The 16,788-nt window shown below is 45.2% G+C and overlaps 1 long non-coding RNA gene across 1 annotated transcript; it reads left to right on the top strand.

Annotated features, from left to right (window-relative positions):
* Window positions 1-6,346: 6,346 nt before the first annotated feature.
* On the top strand, window positions 6,347-9,652 carry LOC126933163 (uncharacterized). Its single transcript, XR_007718434.1, has 3 exons — window positions 6,347-6,543; window positions 7,250-7,364; window positions 9,252-9,652. It is a non-coding gene; the product is annotated as an uncharacterized LOC126933163 (long non-coding RNA).
* Window positions 9,653-16,788: the final 7,136 nt, after the last annotated feature.

Below are 16,788 nucleotides of genomic sequence, written 5' to 3'. Positions count from 1 at the left end.
ACTCTAAAAGGAGTATAATGGTGTCTCACTGTTGTTTTAATTTGCATTTCTCTGATGATATACGATGTGGCACATCTTTTCATATGTTTATTTGCCATCTGTGTATCTTCTTTGGTGAGATGTCCGTTAAGGTTTTTGGCACATTTTTTAATCCAGTTGTTTGTGTTCTTACTGTTGAGCTTTAGGATTTTTACATATTTTAGATAACGGTCCTTTATCAGATATTTTTTCCCAAATATTTTCTCCCAGTCCGTGGCTTCTCTTTTTATTCTATTGCCAGTGTCTTGCAGAGCATAAGTTTTTAATTTTAATAAGGTTCAGCTTATCAATTATTTCCTTCATGGAACATGCCTTTGGTGTTGCATCTAAAAAGTCATAATCAGGGCCAGGCGCAGTGGCTCACACTTGTAATCCCAGCACTTTGGGAGGCTGAGGCGGGAGGATCACCTGAGGTCAGGAGTTCCAGAGGAGTCTGGCCAACATAGCGAAACCCTGTCTCTACTAAAAATACAAAAATTAGCCGGACATGGTGGTAAATGCCTGTAATCCCAGCTTCTAGGGAAGCTGAGGCAGGAGAATTGCTTGAACCTAGAGACAGAGGTTGCAGTGAGCTGAGATTGCGCCACTGCACTTCAGCCTGGGCAACACAGCAAGACTCATCTAAAAATAATAATAAATAAATAAAGTCATCATCAAACCCAAGGTCATCTAGATTTTCTCCTGTGTCACATTCTGAAAATGCTGTAGCTTTGCATTTTACATTTAAGTGTGTGATCCATTTTGAGTTAACGTTTGTGAAGCGTGTAAGGTCTATTGTCATTTTTCGCATGTGGATATGCATGGTTTTCTATGCAGACACACTGCTGCTGAGTTGGAAATAGCACTAGCTCAGGAGCCAGCAGACTGGGTGCTTGCCCCAGCATAACCACTAACCTGTTGTGTGACTTTGAGCAAGAAGGAGGCCCTCTGGCCTGCTCCCCACGTGCAGAATGAAAGCCCTGGGCCAAAAGGCTGCTATAGATCCTTCTATCCTCCAATCTTCAGGGTTCCCCTACTATTGTTTTCCTTCTAGTATGACTGCAGGACACATTTGCCCCTCACTCATGTTCCCACCTCAACAGCAGCTGCCCCCACGGCACTTCTACATACCTCTCCCATAGCACAGGTGTATTGACCCAGGTTGTTCTCCCCACTAGACTGAGACTTGTGTGAGGGCAGGGACCAACCATGTCGTCATATCCTCTGTGACTCAACAAATATTTATGACGTAAACAGATGAGAACCTCATTAAAGTATTCCTTCACACAATGAGGGAACACAGTTAATAGAATTTCTAAAGGAGCAATAGCTACTTTGTTCTTAAGAGTACACATCTTTGTTACATGTAGAATCTAACTTTTTAAGCCTAATTAGATATTTGCCTATATTAATGTATTTTACTATGTCATTTGCTTTGCAAAGTGCAGATGAAAATTCCAAATGGCATTAAACAACTTCTAAGGGTGAAATCAGCAAATTAAATGAATTTAGTCTACAACTGGCACAGGAGATAATGCTCCTTGATTTGGCTGCAGCACGACTTTTGCTCAGTTGTTGAAGCCGTTGTTTCATAAATGGTCTCTTAGGAGGATTATAATGGAAATGGCTAGTAATGTTTAACAAGGTAGGTAGGTAGATGATTGATAGATAGATAGATAGACAGATAGGTGGATAGATAGATACCCTTTGCACTTTAGGGATAAATATATCAACCACAAATAATAATAGCTATAGGTTACTGGGCGCTTGCTCTATACCAGGCCCTGGGCTAATTCTTTGCATCTATGATCTTGTGGTCTCCTCTAAATAATCCTGGGAGATGATTTTCATTATCCCCATTGTACCAGTGGAAATGTTGAGTCTCAGAGATTGAGCAACTCATCAATGAGTAAACACTTAGTGACAGAGGCTAGGCTGAGATCAGGTTTCGCTGCTTGTAACCACCAAGCAAAACTGCCTTTTGTCAAAGGTTTACCGTGGTCCTGCGTAATTAAAAGACACGGGCATCTAGTGGCCACATGGCATGAAATACAAATAAAGAACCTCCATTCCCTGTGACCGGCAGTCACTTCAAAAAGAAACCTCAAAGACAGACGCAATACCCAGGATGCCCACCCCAATGGCAGAAATTCAAAGCCAATTTAAATCCTTGATGGAACCCCACTTGAAAGTGGGGAGTCTAAGACAAATGCATGTAAATGAAAATTTCATCGTTAAGCATAGAACTAGTAATTTCCTGGAACTAAGTCAAGCAAGTGTCACAAAGGAGCACCCTAGAGAGATGATCAATGTGACTAGAATAACTGGAAAGGAAAGTTAAACAACATCTAGGGAAAGCCCGATATGGTCCAAGTAATGGCCCATGCTCTTCACCTGTGTGATTTCATTCATTCCTCCAAGTGTCCCTGTGATACACTAACAGTCACGGCCATTTTACAGATGCAAAAACCGAGGCTGGGGCAGATTCAGGAATTGCCTCATAAGTGACCGGACAGTCTTTTAAACCTGGGTCTGTCCTGTGTTTTCTGTGTAAGTTTGTGGAGTATGCTCACCTCCGCCATTCCTCAATCCCTACAAGCCTGCCATTCCTAACGGATTTTTTAAAGTTCTCTAAGAAGTCACTTGCCAGCAAACTGATAGAGCCCAGCCTGAGGCTGTGGTAAACACCAGCCCTCAGTGGGGGGGTGAAAGACTGAAATTTCAGGAAATCATGGAAATACTAGTAATTCGAGAGCATTGAGACTTATTGAAAGAGCAGGAAACAAAAAACAAAAAAACTCCAAAACTTCATTCTATTATTGGAAACTTGAAGAGATGAAAATATGACCTTTTCTGCCTCTTTGCTTCTAAAATAGTGACGAATGTGTTTTATATTTTTACAAGCTATATTAACAGAAGTGACTCCAAATGTGTGTGGCCTCCCGGGAGCTCAGTGTTTCAATCTCTCTTTTTTTGGTCATTCTTTGGCAAGGAGAAAAGGGACTCTTTTCTAGCAGGCCAGTGTGTATATGGTTTTGATATGGCCCAAGCTCTGGCCAAACAAAGCCGTAACCCAGCCAGTCTCTCAAGCCATATCTCTCACCCAACTCAGAGGTGCCCCTTCCAACCTAACGGCTGAAGCCTGACAGATACCGAAGAGGATCTTCAGAGACCCCAGAGGTCGGTGCCATCCCTGGAAATGAGGAGAACAGAGTGCTGGAAAGAATCTTCCACTCTTACTTTTTTCCTCTGAGCCTTGATTTCCGTATCTGTGAAATGAGGAGACTCTGCCTACTTCCTGGAGATTTGTGAAGAACAAAGAACTTTTGCACGGTACCTGATGTAGTGGGCACTTAATAAAAGAAGCTGGACAGATGATCGCCTTTCTCCACAATCACCTCAAGGGAAATACTAAAGCAGAAAAGTCATTCTATGGGGGCAGCTTCAGGGCACATGAAGAAGGAGGCACTCTTCCCTTCTACTGACTTGAAGGCAACAACCACTGCCATATGACTGCATGTCCACGGGGCTGCAGGCAGCTTTGTCTCACTGGGTGGCAGCTACCCACATCCCACTGAGCCTCGGTGGGAAATAGCTACATGACCAAGGAGGAGCTTGATGGCAGGGACTCCTTTAAAAGCAGAAGCCTGGTCTACTTCAAGGAGCAAGTGGCCAGTGCCCAGGCAGCCCATGTCTGCATCCTCGGCTACTCTACAGCATGATTCATACAGCTATGGAGTATGCCCTATGCATAGGCCCTGAACCAAGGAAGCAAATGAGGGCCAAAGCCCAGCCCATCCTCCACGCAGCTAGCCAGACTCCCTGGCTGGAGGAAGGAGGTGCCTCTTTAATTTTCATAAACCACATAGGAACTAGTGGTGGTCAGGTGCTTCTTTGGAGTTTATAAGACTGACTTTGAATCATAAAAAGAGTCCTTGCCTCCTTCCACCCCACCACATCAAGTCTCCTCTATTTGCTAGCCGACTTAAGCCACAGTCCCTGCCTCAAGGGGCCCAGAGTCTCATGGTGGGACAGACTTGGAAGTAAATGACTGCAGGACAGAATAACCCAGCTAGGACAAGTGCTCCTGGAGAGACAGAGGAGCAACTGCCCAGATCACAGGACCCATTAGGGGCAGGGCGCAAAGGAGAAAACTTCGTAAGGATAGGGAAGTGCAGCCAAATGAGAAGAGGGAATGAGAGACAGGGAGCAAGAAGAAAGGACATGCAGGGAAAGGAAGAAGACAATACAGGAATATTGCAAAAGATGAGATGGAAGTGAAAGAATGAAGAGGATCCCAGCCAGTATGAAGCAGCTTGTGAGTGTGTGTGTGCGCGCACGCGCGTGTGTGCACTTACATCAGACAGAGACATACAGGGGTGGGGTGCACTCTGCGCAGGGCCTTGAGATGGTCACTTTATAAACCTTATCTCATTGAGTCCTTATAGCAATCTTGTGATCATTACTATTCCCATTTTACAGATAAGGAACTTAGAGAGATAGATGGAAGCCAAAAGACCCAGGTGATATATGATGGAAACCATGCTGCCCCCAGTGCACCACAGGAGACGCAGAGCTGTCCTTTGCTGCTGATGAATCAGTCCCTCCAATGCCCCTCTTCGTCTTCCCCCTGTGTCAGGCTATTGGATCATTGCAGCACCCCCTGGGGCCCCAAAGCCCTAGCCTCGCCACCACAGCGAGGATTTCAAATGCCAGCTCTGACTGAGGCTAAGGTTGCTGGCATGAAATCAAGTCTGCCATTAGCACAATGTCCAGGGAACATTTGGGCAGCTCTCTGTCCTCTCAGCCCAGGTACATGGGGGTTATGTTAATTAAATAAATCTAATCATGGAAATGAACTGACCTAGGTGATGGGCATAGCACTCAGCTCCAAGTTACTGGTGATTGTCCGAAAATCCAATTAAGATAGAGCTGAGCCTACTGTGCTTCATACAGATAATTGAGGGCAAGGGTAGGGGCTAAGGGGGAAGCTAAGAAAGGAAATCATGTCTTAATATCCATTAAATCAATCTCCCTCTTAAGCAGTGCCAGATAGAGTCCAGGAAGAAACTAGAAGAGAATTTAATGGAAACTAGGTACAAGCCTGCTTTAACATTTTCTTGAGATTCTGGCTGGGGGGCATGTGGCAGGCACAGGAGACAAGGACAGGCAAGCCTTGTGTCATTTAGGGAGCCATGGACTAGGACTGTGGAGGCCCAAGGTCAAGTCTGTTCTGGTCTCCATCACCAATCAAACACTTGATATTTGACACTGTCCTATCTGAGCCTTAATAAAATGCAGCACTAGACCTGGAGCAAAACCACCTGGTGGCTTTGAAGACCGTCAGCAGGAGAGGGGGAGAAAACGAAAATACAGGAATTTGAGACAAATCTACCAACCTCATCACAGTGAACTTGTGTTTGTTCATTATGATACAGCACATAGAAAACGCGGGGTTGCTCAGGAGGGGGAAAGGATTTGTTTCTTTCCTTCGTCCATTTGAAATTTATTGAGCAACTATATGTTCCAGGCTACAGAAACAAATACTGCATGGCCCTCCACCCAGAGAGAATCTCTTATAGGCCATGGGAGGCTGAGAGGTGTCTGTTTTTCTTCCCAGTATATCCCCAACATTTAACAACAGGTTAATACTTAAATATAGTAGATGCTCAATAAATATGTGTTGATTAAATAAATAAACCAATTTTATTCAAGACAAGTACGTACATTTTCAACAAAGCATTCTAAAGCTATAAGGAAGAGAAAAGTGTCCTGGGAACTCAAATGTGGGGCCCTCACCCTACTAGGGAAGCAGAAGGAGGGAGCATCCCGTCCAAAGATTCCCAAAGGGCGCCGGACTGCGTGCTGCGGGTAGAGGGGTGGGTAGAAGTCTTCGGATAAAAGATGGGGAAAACAGACCGAAGCAGGTCTCGCTGGCCAGTGACACTCCGGGAGCATGGCCCATGGAAGGATCCAAGGCTGAGGGATCTGAGGTAGCCCTACAGGGAGATACTCTGCCAAAATCCAGCCACGAGAAGGAGGGAGGAGGCGGGGAACCAGTAAATCAGATTTGGTTTAGGCCGGAAGAACGGGCTGCGCCAACAACGAGAAAATAAAGTGGTGAGCAGGGGAGGGTGCAGCGCGGGCTAGAAGGGCGAGGAACTTGAGAATCACGGGCGCGGGAGACTGGCGGGGACGCAAGCCCGGAACTGGCAGAGGGGTGGACGGGCGCATGCGCGCGCGCAGCTGAAACTCCGGCTGATGAAACTGACAAAGGCGAGAGCGCGCCGCAGCCCCACTGCCGCGGTGTTCGCACCGCCGGTACATCCTGCCCTGCTAGGGGGCGGGATCGTGGAACGCCTCGCAGAACTGCACGCAAGCAAAAACAAAGCCATCTCTCCGAAGCAGAAATGGAACAGACGTGGCCGGGGAAAGCCAAATATTTGTGAGATGATGTGAACAAAGGGGAAAAGTCAATCTAGGGAAGTTTGAGTTTCTGGTTGGAGCCTTCAACGGCTCTGAACGGTGGGTACTTTAAGAGAACGTCCTTTGCCCCCGTTCTCCCTCTCTCCCCGAAGAAAAATAAATCCTTGGCAAAATGAGACTTGACGGCATGAAAAGAGGGTCTCCAGACTGTCCTAGCTGGCGCAGGCGGGGGCGGGGCCGAGGTGCCGCTTGGTGACACTGCAGCCTCGGCTCAACACTGTCACCCAGAAAGGCCCGCCAATGCCTTTATGCAGGAACGTGGCTCTTAGCAGAGTCTGAACAGGCGCAGGGCCAAGGAAATCTTTGTTTTTGTTTTTTTCTCTAGCCCTTCCTGCCAATACACCAGGGATATAACTCCTTGGTGTTTCTGCCTTACAATTGCTCCTTATACCCCACCCTGATCCTCAGCACTGCAGCTCCCACCGCCACTGCCTGCTGTGAGTCACCTCCCCCTCTCCCTTTTTTAAACCAAACAGCAAGGTCATATTGCAGTTATCCATAAATGCAAAGCCAAGAAGCCACCAATACCTGTTTGAGAAGATGGCATTTTAATTAGCACACTCCAGCTGCCATAAACCCGGGCTCCTGCCCCACCTCTCCACCCACGCCCCTCCGGCCCCCCCACCCCCAGCCCCCGCCGTGCCCTCTCTCAACCTCCCTGCTCACCCCCATCTATGTAAAAAAGCCATAAAGGCTCTCTCCAATCGCCTTCTCTGAGGGAGTTTTTGCAACCCCCACAACACAGGTTGATTGGAAAGGTCTCTCTCCTGGATAACAACAATTCAATGTGCCTTGACATTTTAATAGCCTGCCGTCCTGGTGAACACAATCGAGCAAGGCAGTGAAGCAAAAATCATTAGGTAAGCAAGATAATCTAAGCGGAATCTGCCGCCTGCAGGCTCACATCTGGGGGCAGGTTGCACAGCTGGGCCGTCCACAAAGCTGGGCTCCTCCTGTCCTGCAGCGCCTTTGTATAAGAGTACCAATATATACACTTGTTTAGCTAGAGACACACACTTGTGCACAGGTTTTTGGTAGATAAATACAGTCAAGCAAGTGTACAGACCACTGACGCCCCAACATGAAATAGCGTTGAGAGTGCACAAATTTACCACGAATCAAAATATCCACTGTCCCACCAAAGCGCCACCAAGATAAACGTACTGCTCTAAGCGCAGGTTTGCTATATCAAAGAGAACAAGGCAAATATTTGTTAGGATTCCTAATGCCAACCATGTAAAGACTTTCCATGCACACACACACACACACACATGCATTCATTTATGTAAATATTTTGAATATAATGCCATGGCTAGATATATAATTTAAGCATAATATATAACATAAAATATTTATACTTATGTTTGCAGGAAACTGCTATTAAAGCTTCACATCTAATAACTCATTTAATCCTCAGAACATAGGTACTGTTATTATCCCCACTTTACAGATGAGATAACTGAGGCACAAAAGTTTGAAGCAGCTGCCCAAAGTCATCTTCTAATAAGTGGTGGAGCCAGGATTTGAATCCAAGCAGTCTGGCTCTAGAGTCCAGTCTGTTACCCATTAAGTTATGCTGTTTCATAAAAAGTAAATCACACAAGTAGATATAAAATGTGTTGCAAGTCTTCACAAGGTCAGTGCATTCCATTATGAATGTATATGTTTATGTACATGCATAACACACACATGTTCGTGTGAACAGTCAAAAGGTGCAAGGAAGTATGTCTGACTTCTTTTTAACATAAACACCTGCCTGCACTTGTATATTCATGTATTGAGCATCTTGTGAGTCCCTAGGCTACATGCTAGGGTACTGAGGATACAATAATTAATTAGACACAATGGCCACCCTCAAGAACTCATCACCTATGGAGGAGTCAAACAAGCGAATAGATGCTTAACCTTGAGGGTGAGAGGTTAGAGGCTGACACAGAGCTGCAGAGACTAGGAGGGCCCCTTCCCCCATCCATCCCTACCCTCCTGACATATCTTGCACCAGAATCTTCCAGGGAAGCCACACACTTATTCCCATGAGGTTGTCATCACTCAGAATACGTTGAGGGTTCCATCTGAGAATTGCCCTCTAAACCATTTTATAAGCTGCCCAAGAAAATGATTGTTGTTATTTAATAATTATATATAATATGCACACTCACAGCCCTTTCTTAGGAAGGAGGCAGGAGTGACATCACAAAACCCAGGGACCAACAGATGACAGAAAATTCTCCTGTTGGAGTCCAACTCTCCCCAGCTGGTCCATGTCCCTCCTTCTCCTTCTGCACACAAGTCCCCCAGCATAGATCCCGTTCCCTGGATGCTGACTTGGCAAGCTATTCACTTTATGAATATGACCCTCAGAGGGGAGAGCCCCTCTCAGCAGCCCCCGAACTATGTTATCACCATTATTAAGGAGCTTAAAGAGGAGCTGGGAGGACGAGACACCGCTGGAATTGCAGCCTGATTGTGATTGATGTGTTCCTATTAGCGCCTCAGTGTTATCTCTCTGGATAGCAAGAACAGCCAGTGGCTTGTAACACAACAGATTACCTGAGTTCTCAGCCTTAGAAGGATGTTTAAATAAAATATAGTCCCTCTTAGCAAGAGGCTCATTTTCTCCACGAGGCTCCCAGACTATTTCATGTCAGCTCTGATTCGCTGCGACTCTCCTCAGTAAACATGTCTTATCATTAATAATTCTTTACAAGCACAATCTCCAAGAGTCCTCTCTCTCTCTCTTTCTCTAGGTGGCTGGACTCAGACACATCACGCTCCAGTTTGGGTTCCAAGGTGCTTCTCTCTGGATTTTCACCTGCCTTGCCAAAAATGATTGATTACGCTGGGCCAACTGGGTGTCCGGCAATACCCAACAAATGACTTTGGCCCCTAACAGCAGGCCTTGGCCAGATAGAAATCAATATTTCACCATTAAAATCTATCAAAGAAGAGTTAAGGCACCATCTGTCCCTGCCGCCTCTCTATGGTGTGTGAACATTAAATCCGACACTTGTACTACATGGGTAATCAATATATAGTGGTTCACAGATCATTTGTGGTCCCCTTTTAGCAGTGATGGATGTCTGGAATCGTTGTGATTCATTTTGTCAGACCATTAAACAAGATTCTGTCCAGTTCCTTCCTGATTTCATTTAGAGGATCATTCTTCACAGTTCATAAGAGGGAAACGGTTTTACCAATCTGCTTCTATTTCAATAAGTCACTTTATAGAGATTTTGTGTCCTCCAGACTGTAAAAATTCTGGAGAGAGAGTACAAACAGACCTCTAAAACTATTCACTGCATGACATATGCATAAAGTGTGAAGAGAGGAATGTAAATATGTTTACCTCTTTATCTGCAAATGTTGGTTTTAACCCCCTCCTAGCTGGAGAGCTGGCCATGGTACTCCAGGCATTGGCCTGCTATAGCAGGAGGCAGCTAAAGTTTGGTGACTGGGGACTAATTCACAGGGATGACGAAAATCCCCTGACCCCTTATGAGCATGGTGGAAAGCAATGGGAATGGCTCTTCCAGGGGCCACATTTTAGAGACTTTCATTTCTATAGTCAAGATGTCCTTGCCCCTCATGAGAATAGTTGGCAAACGCCTCTGTACTCTCGGACAGCATGCTGACCCAAGAGAAGCAAGACTGACCTTGCTCTTGAGGGCAGGAGTGTGGATGACCAGGAAGGTCTTGCATGACAATATGGCTACCATCTGTGAAGCACCAAAAACCTGTGTCAGGCCTCATACTTGCACGATTCTTGCCCTCAACAATCCTGAGAGATAGGTACTATTATCTCCACTTTCCAATAAGGAAACTGAGACTCCAAAAAGTTAAATAACCTGCCTAAGATTATTCTAGTCAGGGAATGTAAGAGTCAGGACCCAAACTTGGGCCTGTCTGATGCCAGCCTCCACATGAACTGTAGTCAGATCTCAGCTGGTGGCCATTAATCTGCAGAGGATTTTGTTTCAACCCAAGTGAATTTCCTTTAATGCTCCTGGATGTCTTACTTGCATCAACCAAATATGATGTTACTAGGAAATAACATTTTTTTCTATCCTTATTTTAAGTAAATCTACAGTAAGATCACTAAATTATGCACTCCAAAACGAAACACTGGATTTTAAACTATTTTCTGTTTTTGGATTATTGGACAATTACATCACTGTTGCTGATATTAGTGTAGATAAGTAGATGTTGATTTAACTGTTAACATAAGTATATATACATATACATACAGATTTACACACATAATTTATATATAATTATTGTATGTCACATAAATATATATAACTTAAAAGACCTTAGAGATAATTTAGCTTTTCCTTTTTTTTCTGTGTTTTTAAAATAAAGCAATGGAGGCTCTGCAGGAATAAAAAGCTGGTCCGGGGACAAGAATCTTGTTTTCTGATTCCCAAGTCAAAATGCTTTACCAAAAACGTATAAATAATAGAACATGACGTAATTACGAATTTTTGGTGACATATTTGTTGAGGGCATGAGTGGAGAGAGTTGTATTCATTTTGCAGTTTACAGAAGAGGAAAACGGCCAATGCATTCTTACTTCCACTTCAATTCACTAACCACTATGCCATCCTGCCTGGAGATGGGTGTTCCTTTAGATAACAGTAGAAAATAAGGTAGGTCACACGACTTCAAGCCCAAAAACCATATAACCAGAGCCAAGTTGGACAGCAGCATGCAGGAGAATACCAGCCTAGGGCACTCAGGAGGCACATGGCATGGCAGGGAGAGCTTGCACTAGGCTTTAGAAAGATTAGGCAAAAAAAAAATCCATCTGTGCTCCTGTGTCACCTCAGACAAGTCACTTAGCCTCTCTGACCGTCTTTTTCCTTATCTGTAACACTGAAGCTAATTGCGCCTACTTCAAAGGATAATTTCCAGGATTAAATAAGACAATACGAATTTCAGCGCAGGTCCAAGCACAATCCAGGTTAGTGCCCTTTCTTTTTCCCTTCCTTCCTCCCTGACCTTATTTCATAAATGTGTATTATACCATATTTCAGTCTCCAGTAACAACCTGTAATGGGATCTGCCACGTAAGAATTTATCTAAGTCTTTCTTGATTCTAAAAATATTAAACCTAAGAATTAAACGGAGAATTGCAAGGTCTTTGGTTCAGCCGTTGACCCGGTGCAGAAATCACTGTCACCACCTGCCTGATGGGTCACTTTCAATGACCAGGAGCTGAAGATGTCTAAAGAAGTCTGCCTCATTGCTGGACAGTTTCTTAATGATAAATTTCCTGCTAAACCTGCCTCCATGTAAATTCTATCCATTAGTCCCAGTAATAACTTCAATCCATAACCACCTCATGTTCCACATAATTTAATAGAATGAAAAGAAATGTTCCCTTTAATTTGTGTTCAAACTACCTTCTTGAAGCATTTTGATGATTTCACTGGAATCTAAGAAGTTTGTGACTGTGCCCAAGTTGGCATTATGCATGTCTTTCCATGTTAGCTTTGAGCACACCCCAGCTCGTTTTGAGTGTGGCGAAAGAGTTTTGTTTCTGTTTTTGGTTTTTCTCTTTCTTTCATGGACCTCGCCCCGGTCCTTGCCACTCTTTGGGCTCTCACTGTCTCGGCAGTCCTATTTTTGAGTGTGAAACCTGTAACTGCTCAGAGCACTTCCAATTAAATTTTATATTGAGTTTTCATTCATCTATTTCTTTCTTTTTCATTCTTTGATCTTCCTAACCGTTTTTCTCCCTCCACCTGTTTTTCCATCACAAATATCCCAATCAAGGCAGAAATGCCAATCTATACCTTGTGTTTGAATAATGCCCCTTAATAATAGGAAGAAATGAAGTCCAGCTTTAAAAGCAAGGTCTGCCTCAGCATCTGTTGAGACAGCTGTTGTCCACCTTCAGCAATGATCTTCAAACATCAGCATACAGCCCTTATAAGCAGGCTAATATCCACTTCAGGATCTCAGGGCATATCATGGTCTCTCAACTATTCCCACTATTCACGCACTCCAAAATTACGAGTGCCTTCTCTGCCTAGTTCTGCGATTACTCTGTGGCACTGAGGTTAATCTTGTGGGCCCTACTCAGGTCCGACTCTTCCAAATTCCACTTATTGCTGAGGTATCATGTTCCAAATGTTAATATCTCAAAATGCCCATTTTTGCTGCTAGGTTTCTTGTCTATTTGTAGACTTCTGAATCCAGTGTCTTTGGTCATACTTGGACATATACAAGTTTCTTCTTGTAAATGTGGCCTAATTAGGGAGAAAAATTTCTGCACTAGTTATTTTTAAAAGTCAGTTCTATACACATCCACTCAGGTAAAATTGCACAAGCTCACCCTTGATCAGGGGCTGCTTGAGCCATACTCAATTAGAAGTCAGCCAAGACACAAGCACACCTGCCTGGCACATGCCTGTGCCCATCTGATGTGTACTAGCAGCTGAGCATGCAGCAATCACAAACACACACACACATACAGCCTGAAGTCTGAAAAAACACTAACCTAATCCCTCTCCCTCTGTCTGGTCAGGCATAGGCAGAACTACTTTTGATAGAATAGGTTATACATTCCTGAAGATTTCCCAGTATTCCAGATATTCTTACTCTTTGTCCCAAGGTCAAACAATATACACCTCTCAAAAGTTTCTTTCAGAGCCAACTTTGGCCCATCTTGCTGTAATTAAAGCCCATCCTGGGGGCTTACAATTTTTGCTTATTTATTTATTTAAGACAGAGTTTCACTCTTATTTCCCAGGCTGGAGTGCAATGACGCAATCTCAGCTCACCACAACCTCTGCCTTCCAGGTTCAAGCAATCCTCCTGTCTCAGCCTCAAGAGTAGCTGGGATTACAAGCACATGCTACCATGCCCGGCTAATTTTTGTATTTTTAGTAGAGACAGGGTTTCATCACATTGGTCAGGCTCCTGACCAACTGTCTCAAACTCATATTGTCTCAAACTCCTGACCTCAGGTGATCCACCCACCTCAGCCTCCCAAAGTGCCAGGATTACAGGCGTGAGCCACCACACCCAGCCTAATTTTTGCTTCTTTATAAACTCTTCTTCTTAATAATAATACTTAGTTATATACTTACCATTTGTGAGGCATCGTATTAGTTACCTTGTGACATTGTTTTGTTTAGTTCTCATAGCAGTCCTCTGCAAGATAGATTTTATTTTCTCCATTTTGAAATGAGAAACTAGACCATAAGAGGTTTAGTAATTCACATGATATCATGCAGCTAATAAATGACAGAAGGAGGTGCACTCTGCCAGACTCCATAGCCAGAGTTACTAATACCTGGCTATACTTTTATCAGAAAAAAAAAAAAGAGTTAAATATATTCACCTTACAACTGTAATGAGATCTACATACAGAGTTCCGGAAGCAGAATCCAGGCCTCATTAAAAACCTTCACAGCTATTAATTACCTCTACCTGATTAAGCCCCCAAATAATGTCCTGTTATCTAAAGATCAACAATACTTTTTCTAATTTCACTTTAAACTCCTGAAGAAAGGGGCCAGTTAGACTATAAGTAAGTTGTTGTGCAAAAGGGACACAAGACTTAAATCTCCTCTTTCAACTCAGAGCCACAGGAGAACAGAGTATCAAGAAAGGGATCAGAGCATTTCATCTCTTCTGGTCCACATGCTCTTTGGCCAGCAAGGATTTGGGAACCATGCTGAAATCAACCAGCCAGTGGTGAGGAAGGAAGGTAGGTGGCTAAACCAGCCCTGGAAGCCTGCATCTGGGCAGGAGACTGCTGCACAGCAGGGCCTCCTTCATGCGTGACCTTCTCAAACCATCAGAAGCAGTGGCCAAGAGGACGAGCTTGACTTATGGTGCCCTCACACTCCAGGGAAAGGGGTGCAGGGTGCCAGGAGGAATGTTAGAACTAGGCAACTCAGCTAGTGGTTATCAGTTGGGGTGGGGCATAGGATCTCCCAGGCGGGCACTCAGACATGTTGACAGGTGACAATGCGCTAGCAGCCCTCACTCTCAGCGCCTCCTCGGCCTCGGCGTCCACACTAGCGGCGCTTGAGGAGCCCTTTAGCCCGCTGCGGCACCGTGGGAGCCCCTCTCTGGGCTGGCTGAGGCTGGAGCCGCCTCCCTCTGCTTGCAGGGAGGTGTGGAGGGAGAGGCCCGGGCGGGAACCTCGGCTGCGCTGGCGGGCCAGTGTGAGTTCTCACGAGCGCGGGCTTGGCTGGCCCCGCACACGGAGCGGAGGGTAGGCACCGCCGGCTCAGGGCAGTGAGGGGCTTAGCACCCAGGCCAGTAGCTGCAGAGGTTGCGCCGGGTCCCCCAGCAGTGCCAGCCTGCCAGCGCCACACTCAAAATCTTGCCAGGTTTAGCTACCTCCCCGCAGGGCAGGGCTCGGGACCTGCAGCCTGCTATGTCTGAGCTCCGCCCCCTGCGGTGGGCTCCGCCGCAGCCTGAGCCTTCCCAAGGGGTGCCGCCCCCTGCTCCATGGCGCCTGGTCCCATCAACAGGCCAAGGGCTGAGGAGGGCAGGCGTGGCTCGGGACTGGCGAGCAGCTCCGCCTGCACCCCTGGTGCAGGATCCACTGGGTGAAGCCAGCTGGGCTCCTGAGCTGGACGGGGACTTGGAAAACTTTTATATCTAGCCAGAGGATTGTATGTGCACCAAACAGCACTCTGTATCTAGCTAATCTGGTGGGGACTTGGAGAACTTTTATGTCTAGCTAGAGAATAGTAAATACACCAATCAGCACTCTGTGTCTAGCTCAGGGTTTGTAAATACACCAATCAGTACTCTGTGTCTAGCTCAAGGTTTCTAAATACACCAAATACACCAATGGGTACTCTGTATCTAGCTAACTCTGTGTCTAGCTAACTTAGTGGGGACTTGGAGAACTTTTCTGTCTAGCAGTCTGTGTCTAGCTTAAGGATTGTAAATGCACCAATCAGCACTCTGTCAAAACGGACCAATCAGCTCTCTGTAAAATAGACCAATCAGCTCTCTGTAAAATGGACCAATCAGCAGGATGTGGGTGGGGTCAGATAAGGGCAGGCTGCCGGAGATAGCGGCAACCCACTCGGGTCCCCTTCTGGGTTGTGGAGGCTTTGTTGTTTCGCTTTTTGCAATAAATCTTGCTGCTGCTCACTCTTTGGGTCCAGGCTGCCTTTATGAGCTGTAATACTCACCGCGAAGGTCTGCATCTTCACTCCTGACAGCGAGAGTACAAACCCACCAGAAGGAAGAAGCTTCAGACACATCTGAACATCTGAAAGAACAAACTCCGGACACACCATCTTTAAGAACTGTAACACTCACCGGGAGGGTCCACGGCTTCATTCTTGAAGTCAGTGAGACCAAGAACCCACCAATTCCGGACACAATGTGACAGTGAGTTGTTGCAATGACTGAGGGTGCTGTGGGTAATTAGTGGTCAGGGAACATTCTAAATATATTCTAATGTGTGGGACAGTCCCATGCAATGATGAATTGCCCATTCGAAATGCTACTGGCACCCCAATGACTGAGTCTTCTTTCTAAATTTATAGATGAGGGAGGATTTCAGTGAATCTCCTGAAAGAGATCTAGAGAAAATTTGTTCTACCCACTGTTGTCAGTGCAAATTCAGCTCTTCCAGGAAAACATTTTATGAAAGTTGTTACTTCCTCTTAAACTCATCAAGAGAGCTGCAGCTTCTACAAATAGAAAGGAAAATAGTGTTCATTGAAGTCATCAAATCCTGCATTAAATATAGTAGAGATGATCTCATTTTCTCTTGGAAAATGAAAAATCTGTGAATCACATGGCATTGGAAGAAAGGAAACTGAGGCTCAGAGAGGTTGAGCAAGCTGACTAAGGTCACACAGCTCATCTGTGACAGAGGCAAGATGCCAACTCAGCTGTCCCAGGCAGAAAAACACACAGTCCTTTCATGGAGCCCTGTGAGGTCAGCCAACACCCACTGGGTGCCCTAAACCACACCTCAGCTCTTGAAGGCTCTGCCAACCTGAAGCAAAATCAAGAGAGGCAAAGTTCATCTGAGAGCCGTCTCTTCTCATATGGTTCCCTCAGTTTCATACCTTCACCACTTGACTTGGCCTGTAGAACCTGGTTCTCGATTGCTGCTGTCAGAAGTTTTGCTTTTGATGCAAAAAACAACAACAAAAAAACCAAACAAACAAAAAACCTTGAACATATAAGAAAGGAAGTTCCTGTGGTGGAAGGGGAATGGGGAAGGGCATTACTGCTAAGGAGAACACCTTTCCACAATTATCACCGTTTTACAACTTTCCCTTCCATAAGCTA

Source organism: Macaca thibetana, chromosome 12 (genome assembly GCF_024542745.1).
Source record: "Macaca thibetana thibetana isolate TM-01 chromosome 12, ASM2454274v1, whole genome shotgun sequence".
Classification (NCBI taxonomy): domain Eukaryota; kingdom Metazoa; phylum Chordata; class Mammalia; order Primates; family Cercopithecidae; genus Macaca; species Macaca thibetana.
This window is presented reverse-complemented; position numbering and strand designations above follow the sequence as displayed.